The sequence below is a fragment of the Loa loa genome (assembly GCF_000183805.2).
Source record: "Loa loa unplaced genomic scaffold supercont3.78, whole genome shotgun sequence".
Classification (NCBI taxonomy): domain Eukaryota; kingdom Metazoa; phylum Nematoda; class Chromadorea; order Rhabditida; family Onchocercidae; genus Loa; species Loa loa.
This window is the reverse complement of record NW_018108258.1, coordinates 33001-39822: the sequence shown is the minus strand read 5'-3', so window position 1 is coordinate 39822 and position 6822 is coordinate 33001. Positions and strand designations below refer to the sequence as shown.

General features: G+C 25.8%; 1 non-coding gene across 1 annotated transcript; it reads left to right on the top strand.

Moving 5' to 3' along the window:
- The first annotated feature begins 81 nt into the window (after window positions 1-81).
- Window positions 82-153, top strand: LOAG_20038. Its single transcript has one exon. It is a non-coding gene; the product is annotated as a tRNA-Gln (tRNA).
- Window positions 154-6822: the final 6669 nt, after the last annotated feature.

Sequence of the window (6822 nt, the reverse complement as noted above, 5' to 3'; positions counted from 1 at the left end):
GTTCATTGCTCTGAACTTCTACAATGAACAGCATTTCACAATGCAATATTTTATAGAAATAGACATAAGTTAAGTTCATAAGGTCCCGTGGTGTAGTGGTTAGCACTCAGGACTTTGAATCCTGCGACGGGAGTTCAAATCTCCCCGGGACCTAGTTTGCTTTCAAGTTTATGCTGGCTAGCATTTTGCTGCAAAATGTCATACAACAGTTGCAATAAGGGGAATCATGATTGTATATGAGGACAAGTTTGTAGTGTCAACCACATGTCATTCCGTTTTAAACTTTGCTAACAATTCTATCATATCAACAATGTTACAAATATGTTGAAAAGAAAGGAAATAAACGTTTGGACATTGTTACGAGTAATATAAACGTATTCGGAAATTGAAATAGCATGAATCTATCCGGTAAATGAGCTAGAATGAAATTATCCGGAAAATGGATTGATATGAATCTATTCGGAAATTGAAATAGCATGAATCTATCCGGTAAATGAGCTAGTATGAAATTATCCGGAAAATGGATTGATATGAACCTATTCGGAAATTTCAAATTTATTCCTTTATGGTGACGGAAATTTACAACAAATGCAAAATAATGCTTAAATCATTGCTAATTTGATAATTGTTCGGTTTCTTTTTTGCACTATTAAAATTTGTTATTTTAATATGTGAAAGAGAATTGCTATATGAAATTTAAATTTAAATACTCTCTTCATCTCTTTTCATCCTTTATCTCTCTGATAATTTCAACATACTATATTTACCGTTTCCAATCAAGCTAATTTAGCATTCTTCTCTTGCTAATTACACCTTTTTAATGAATCTTAAAATCTCGAATGGATGCATCTTTTAAATTACTTTAATAAAACTAATCGTTTGTTTGTTTTTTTTCAAAATTTTTTTTTTAAATTTATCTTTTACTTTAATTTACTTTAATAACTATCCATTTAATAAAACTAATTGATTGTTTTAATTTAACAAAACTAACTGATTGTTTATCACAAAAAAAAAGAATGGAAAGTAAAATTTCGATAGTCTTGCAATTTTTCGAATATTTCAATAGACTTACTATGAATTCTTTTAGTGTATCACAAATATTCTCCCCAAAGAATTCTCAATTAATTTTAAATAGTATTGAAAGAATGAGAAAAAAAAAATAGTAGAAATAATGAAATTAGCAAAAGGCTGAAATGAACAATAAATATATGATTAAACAAATATATTGAAAAATAATACTAACTAGTTTACAGTTATAAAATGAAATGATAAATTTCCATACATCTTGCAAAAATTGTCACATTAAAGATGACAGATTTACAGTACAATGAGTATCTGTTATTAAATTAATTAATAATTGATAAATAACCATTGTGACAAAAAAATGAGAGAAGCTTTTTGCATAAATTTTTTTCAGTAAAACTAAATAAACACAAAAAAAAGTAAATTGAATGATAAAACTTTTCGTCTTTTCATTTATGATTTCAACAAAAATATTATCAAAAACCTTTGAAACTTACCAAAAAGAATGATTACATTTTTATCCATAAGTAAAATTTGCAAAATTTCTTTAATAAAATTAATTCAATTTATTCTTAATGCAGAAAAAAAAAATCCCTCCTTACCATTTAAGTTTCATACGTCATCCCTCATGTGATATATATAATATATATGTGTGTACGTGAATGTCATGTTTTTCACGTTCATGTTATTACAAAACTGAATCTAAACTTGATGAAAAACTATCTTGCCATACCGTAAACTATACTAGTCCTTAAATTAAATTAAATTCAACAACTTAGAGAATTATAATTTAAGGTTAAAATAAATTAAATATGTCATTTGAACGAGGAAGAAGGTCTTTCATTTCGGCTCAATGTGACATTCGAATCTATGAATCAACAAATCAGATATTCACTTAATAGATCATTTCTAATTGAATGTGTCATCTGTCTTTTCTCAATTTTTTTCATCAACCAAAATACATAAGATACACTATATGGATTAATGATTACCAAAATTGTTATTAACTCTTTCACTGTGAAAAATAAACATATAATTAAAACTTCATCATTAAATGAAATATTACTATCAGCTTAATGTTTAATGGTCATTAGGTCATTTGTCCACATTTCGCATTATCTCTCTTCATCATTATTTTGTTTGTTTATTTCACTCATGTTTTTCATTGGATTTAAGAGAAAAAGAAGTTTAATATTTGAAAGAAATCATAAACATTCTTTCCCTCTTATATGAATAGTCCAAATTATATTTAACGAATATTATTCTATCCACTCAGTCATAAATACAAAACTAATATATTTTTATTTTACTCACTCTTTCAAAAAAAAAAATTGGCCTATTATAAGCCTGTTAAGAGTAGTAAGGTCAAAAACAAAGTATATTTTTAAGCCTAGCGTAAATTGTACCAGAAGCAATCCAAAAGGAAATTATGACATAGATATTGAATTTCTTTCTTTAACCTTCACAATCTATGCTAAACTTCCTAAAGAAAATGTCCTTGTCTTAGAAGAAAAAACTCTTTTAAATATTTGACAAAAGAAAATTAATTAATTAGTTCAAGCTTCCATCTCTTGAATTTTGAAAAATTATACCAATTTAGTTACCAAACAATTCCTTTATCTTTATCTAATCAATTGTTAACTACTAAAAAAAACGATGTATGTCAATTTTAAGCCAAAAAATATGCGTCATTTTTGGGCTCAATAAGACAAATATGACATTAAACACAATAACTGTCACCAGGAAAATAAAAGTAGTTGGAGGTCGTTTTATTCAAACTTTGCACAAGAAATGATTTCCCTAATCAATACTCCAAATAGATGAATTGGCCTCTTTTTTGTAAAAATTCCAATGAATGATACATTGTAGCTTGCTGATATGATTCAATGATAAGGGGAAGCATAAGAAAAGGAATGACAGATAAGACGGTCGCTTATCAAAACTAATTCAATGCTTCATGTTACCTTGTCCTTTTTTTTTCCTCTCTTTATTCAATAATTTTTCTCTGTCAGACATGCTATATCAATATATGATGACAGTATTATAGAAAACTTATCTTTCTTCTAGCTAAAACTTCCCTTCACATAAGTTATTAATTTAATTATTTATTGTATTTTTGCTCATTTAATTTTCAAATTACTAAAAATCAAATTAATTATTTTAATTTAATTTCAAACAATTAGTGCACATTTTCTAATATATGAATGTTATCGTTGGTCCGTTATACAGAATATTGTCATTTTATTCATCCTACCATCATCATTTCTCATAAGAATTCATTCTTGATGGTACCAAATTTGCGGAATAATTTGAATCAAAGATAGACTTGAGGCAAGTAATTATCTGATAACGAAAAATCATTAAAGTTAATTAACAAAAAATATTTGATTTCCATAATTACTTGTAACTTCACAGAGAACTTTGAAATGTTTATACCAATTCAAATATTTTAATTTTTGCAACCAAAACTATACAACCTAAATTGTTGTTGTAAAAACGAATTATATTTATTTGTTTGTTGATAATATTCAAAGCAAATTTTCAATTTCAGTTATATTTATTTGAAATTGAATCGGTTAATTGAAATTATTGTTTTGGATGGCGAAGGAAACACTTGGCAAAATTAAATATTCAAGGTAATTTTTTTGATTTCTATATATTCAAATATTTCCTGTAATTATTGTTTTTCACGGAAATTTCTTCGATGGAAATGAAATTTGATGGAATTCAATCTTTAAACTTTAAAAATATCTAAATTCTAGAAGAGGAATAGATTTTAAACTATTTAGATGGAAGTAATTTAGTTGACGAAAGTGTTGCAGTATCTAATTTATTCAGTAGAATAATTTTAACTTTCATTTCTCATCCAGTGCTTGAACAGTTGCGCAGTTATTGCAATCCCTGAAGAGGGAAATTATGTAATGATGATTTCCAGTTATTCATTTCTGTGAATTCTTTTTGCAACAGGCTAAAAGGAAATGTTTGATGGAATAAAATTAAATTATGAACGCTATGATGATTTTAGAGGTTGACCCATGCTCCCATAATTTTCCATCACATTAATTTCAATGATTCACAAAAAATATTGGCGGAAAAATATGCATAAATTTTGCATTGGAAATGATTTGAAAAGTTTTTATGAGAACTCTGATCATTTTAGTGCAATTTTTATCAATTTCAATGAATTTTATTGGAAATTTAATCATTGATTTTAACTTCGATCGTCAAAAGCTCAATAAATTTTGCCTTTGTAAGCAAGCAATCGGTCCCTTTTTCATTGTTCAAATTCAACAATTATTCATTATTAGTGTATAACTTCTTTACAGAATCAGAAATTGCTTAATTGCTGTAAAAATTATCAAATATTTCAAGTTGAAAACATATGCTAATATCTTTTTATTAGCAATTCTATAATAACCAATCCTTTCATATCTTTCAATCATTCTTGCACCTTGGGATTTGAGAATTTTCCAAGAATCTAAAATATCTATATCATCTACAGTAATCTTTATTATTATATCTAAATTTATTTCGAAAAACATTGCTTGAGAAAAGTTTTAAAATGAAAGCAATTTAATCGATAAGTTATGACGAATATTAATATGTTTATAGAAATGAATAAATTTTGTCAATAATTATTTAAACAAAATCGAAATAGTTTTTCTTTTTTATGAAAATTCATGTACAAAGAAAACAATATTACTAGAAGATATCAGGTGATAAAGGTTATATGACCATTTAGGCTACTTTAATCTTCCCTTAAATCTATCTTTAAGTAATAGAAACCTGGATATTAAACTTAGAATATTATCATTTCAAACTCAAAATATTATCATTTTATCATTTGTTCTGAAAGTTCTATCCCCCCGCTCTTAATATGAGTTATGTTGAGAATAAGAAAACTTAACAAGCAAAAGAGCAATTAATTATAAAAGGATTGATAATAGTTTGATAAGAATTATGAGCAGTAATAGGAGGAGATGATTCATCAGTCATATTATAACTTGTTGGTAACAACAAATTATAATGGTACTATTGCTTTTGATAAGCAAGAACCTGTTCTATGTTGTGTAGATTTATTATCTTACAGGTATTGTGTTCAATCAACAATGATAAGCTTTTGCTTAAATCCCATAGCTATGCTATCATTGTTTTACTGCTTCACCACTTATTGTTCTTATCAAATTATCAAGCATATCACTCGTTATCACTCAGTTTAAGAAATGCAAAAAAAAAAAGGAAGCAACTTTTATCTTTGCTTCAATAATTTAAAATTAAATATAAGTGTTAGATAAAAGTGTAATTTATTAGATATCAAGATCTAAATCTATATCATTAAAGTGAAGCTAACATCATCATATTTCTTCCACTTCTATTGAATTAATTATCATTATCAATTCCAAATGGCTTTGATTATTTACTTCATTCTGATAAATGCATCAGGTATTAATGTGTAAACAATCATTTCTGATAATGAACATGTTTAGTTTATGAGAATCAAATTTTGTCAAGAAAAATTAAAAACATTGTTGTGTACTCTTTGCCTACTTTAAAATTCTTCCTCATTGTTACGACAACAGGAAAATATGTTAACGAATGTTTTTTGTCATAGTGTAAAGAAGAAGTTAAAAGGATGTTCTACCGGATCGATTCAACTTTCCACCATAAATTACAAGTTTAATTATTTTTGAAATATTTTAATTTACTTTTTTCTCCTATTCTGATATTTCAAATTTTGATTGAAATCATAATTTTCATACATTTTGCTTTTGGAAAAAAAAAATGTTTCAACTTTTGTATTATCACTTTTCAATAGCTTGAGAATAAAACAGTTTTTTAAAATCATTTCTCATAGATGAAAAGAAATGGAAATATGATAAATATCTTTTTAGGCAAGACTAAAAATCAAAAGTTAAAGAAAGAGAGGAAAAATTGTCATCATTTAATTCTTTATATATCAGGTTTTTTTTTTCCTCCATATGGAATCAGCTTCTTATTATATGCACAATTTATGGGAGAGTGCAACCTTTGAAACTTTATGTGAATAGCAATGTCATTGTGTTTACTATTTCATAATCGTGATAGGTCAAAGGTTAAAATTTTGACAAGCAAATAGATCTCATCCATTCAATTCTAGTTTCGTTTTTTTCTGTATTTTTTAATATGTAATCGAAATATTGAAAAACTTTCTATCTTTTTCTTCCATCCTATATCTTTCATATGTGCTTATCAGTTATCGCAAGAAATTTAAAGTTTAAAAAGGCTAATTATTGTTTCATCCTTTGTTAAAATCTTCTTATCTAACTTCCTGATAAACTGATATGATTTTTGTTGGAAAATGCCATAGCTTCAGTGATATGGACTGCTGATCAACATAATAGTGATTATGATAGGAAGCACAACAAATTTCCACCTTTAGTCCTAAAATATTTAAGAGTTAAGAGCTTTTTCAGACCAGATTTTTTAAATTTCTATTTGTTTCTTTCAACTAATGACTGATTTACAATATGTCGAATTTTCGATATGTTGATTTTGAAATGTTTCATTGGTGACATATGAGATATTCTTAAATAATACCACAATAAAATTATAGTAATTGAACGACGTTTAGAGTCGTATCTGGTTAAAGTCATATCTCTTTAAATTAATATTTTTTTAAACGAATTAATTTTGATGAAATAAATCATGTTTGTTTCTATGTTTCATTATTTATTGTTATTACTATTATTTTTATCACTATTATTATTATTATTATTATTATTATTATTATTATTATTATTTTTATTTTTATTATTATTA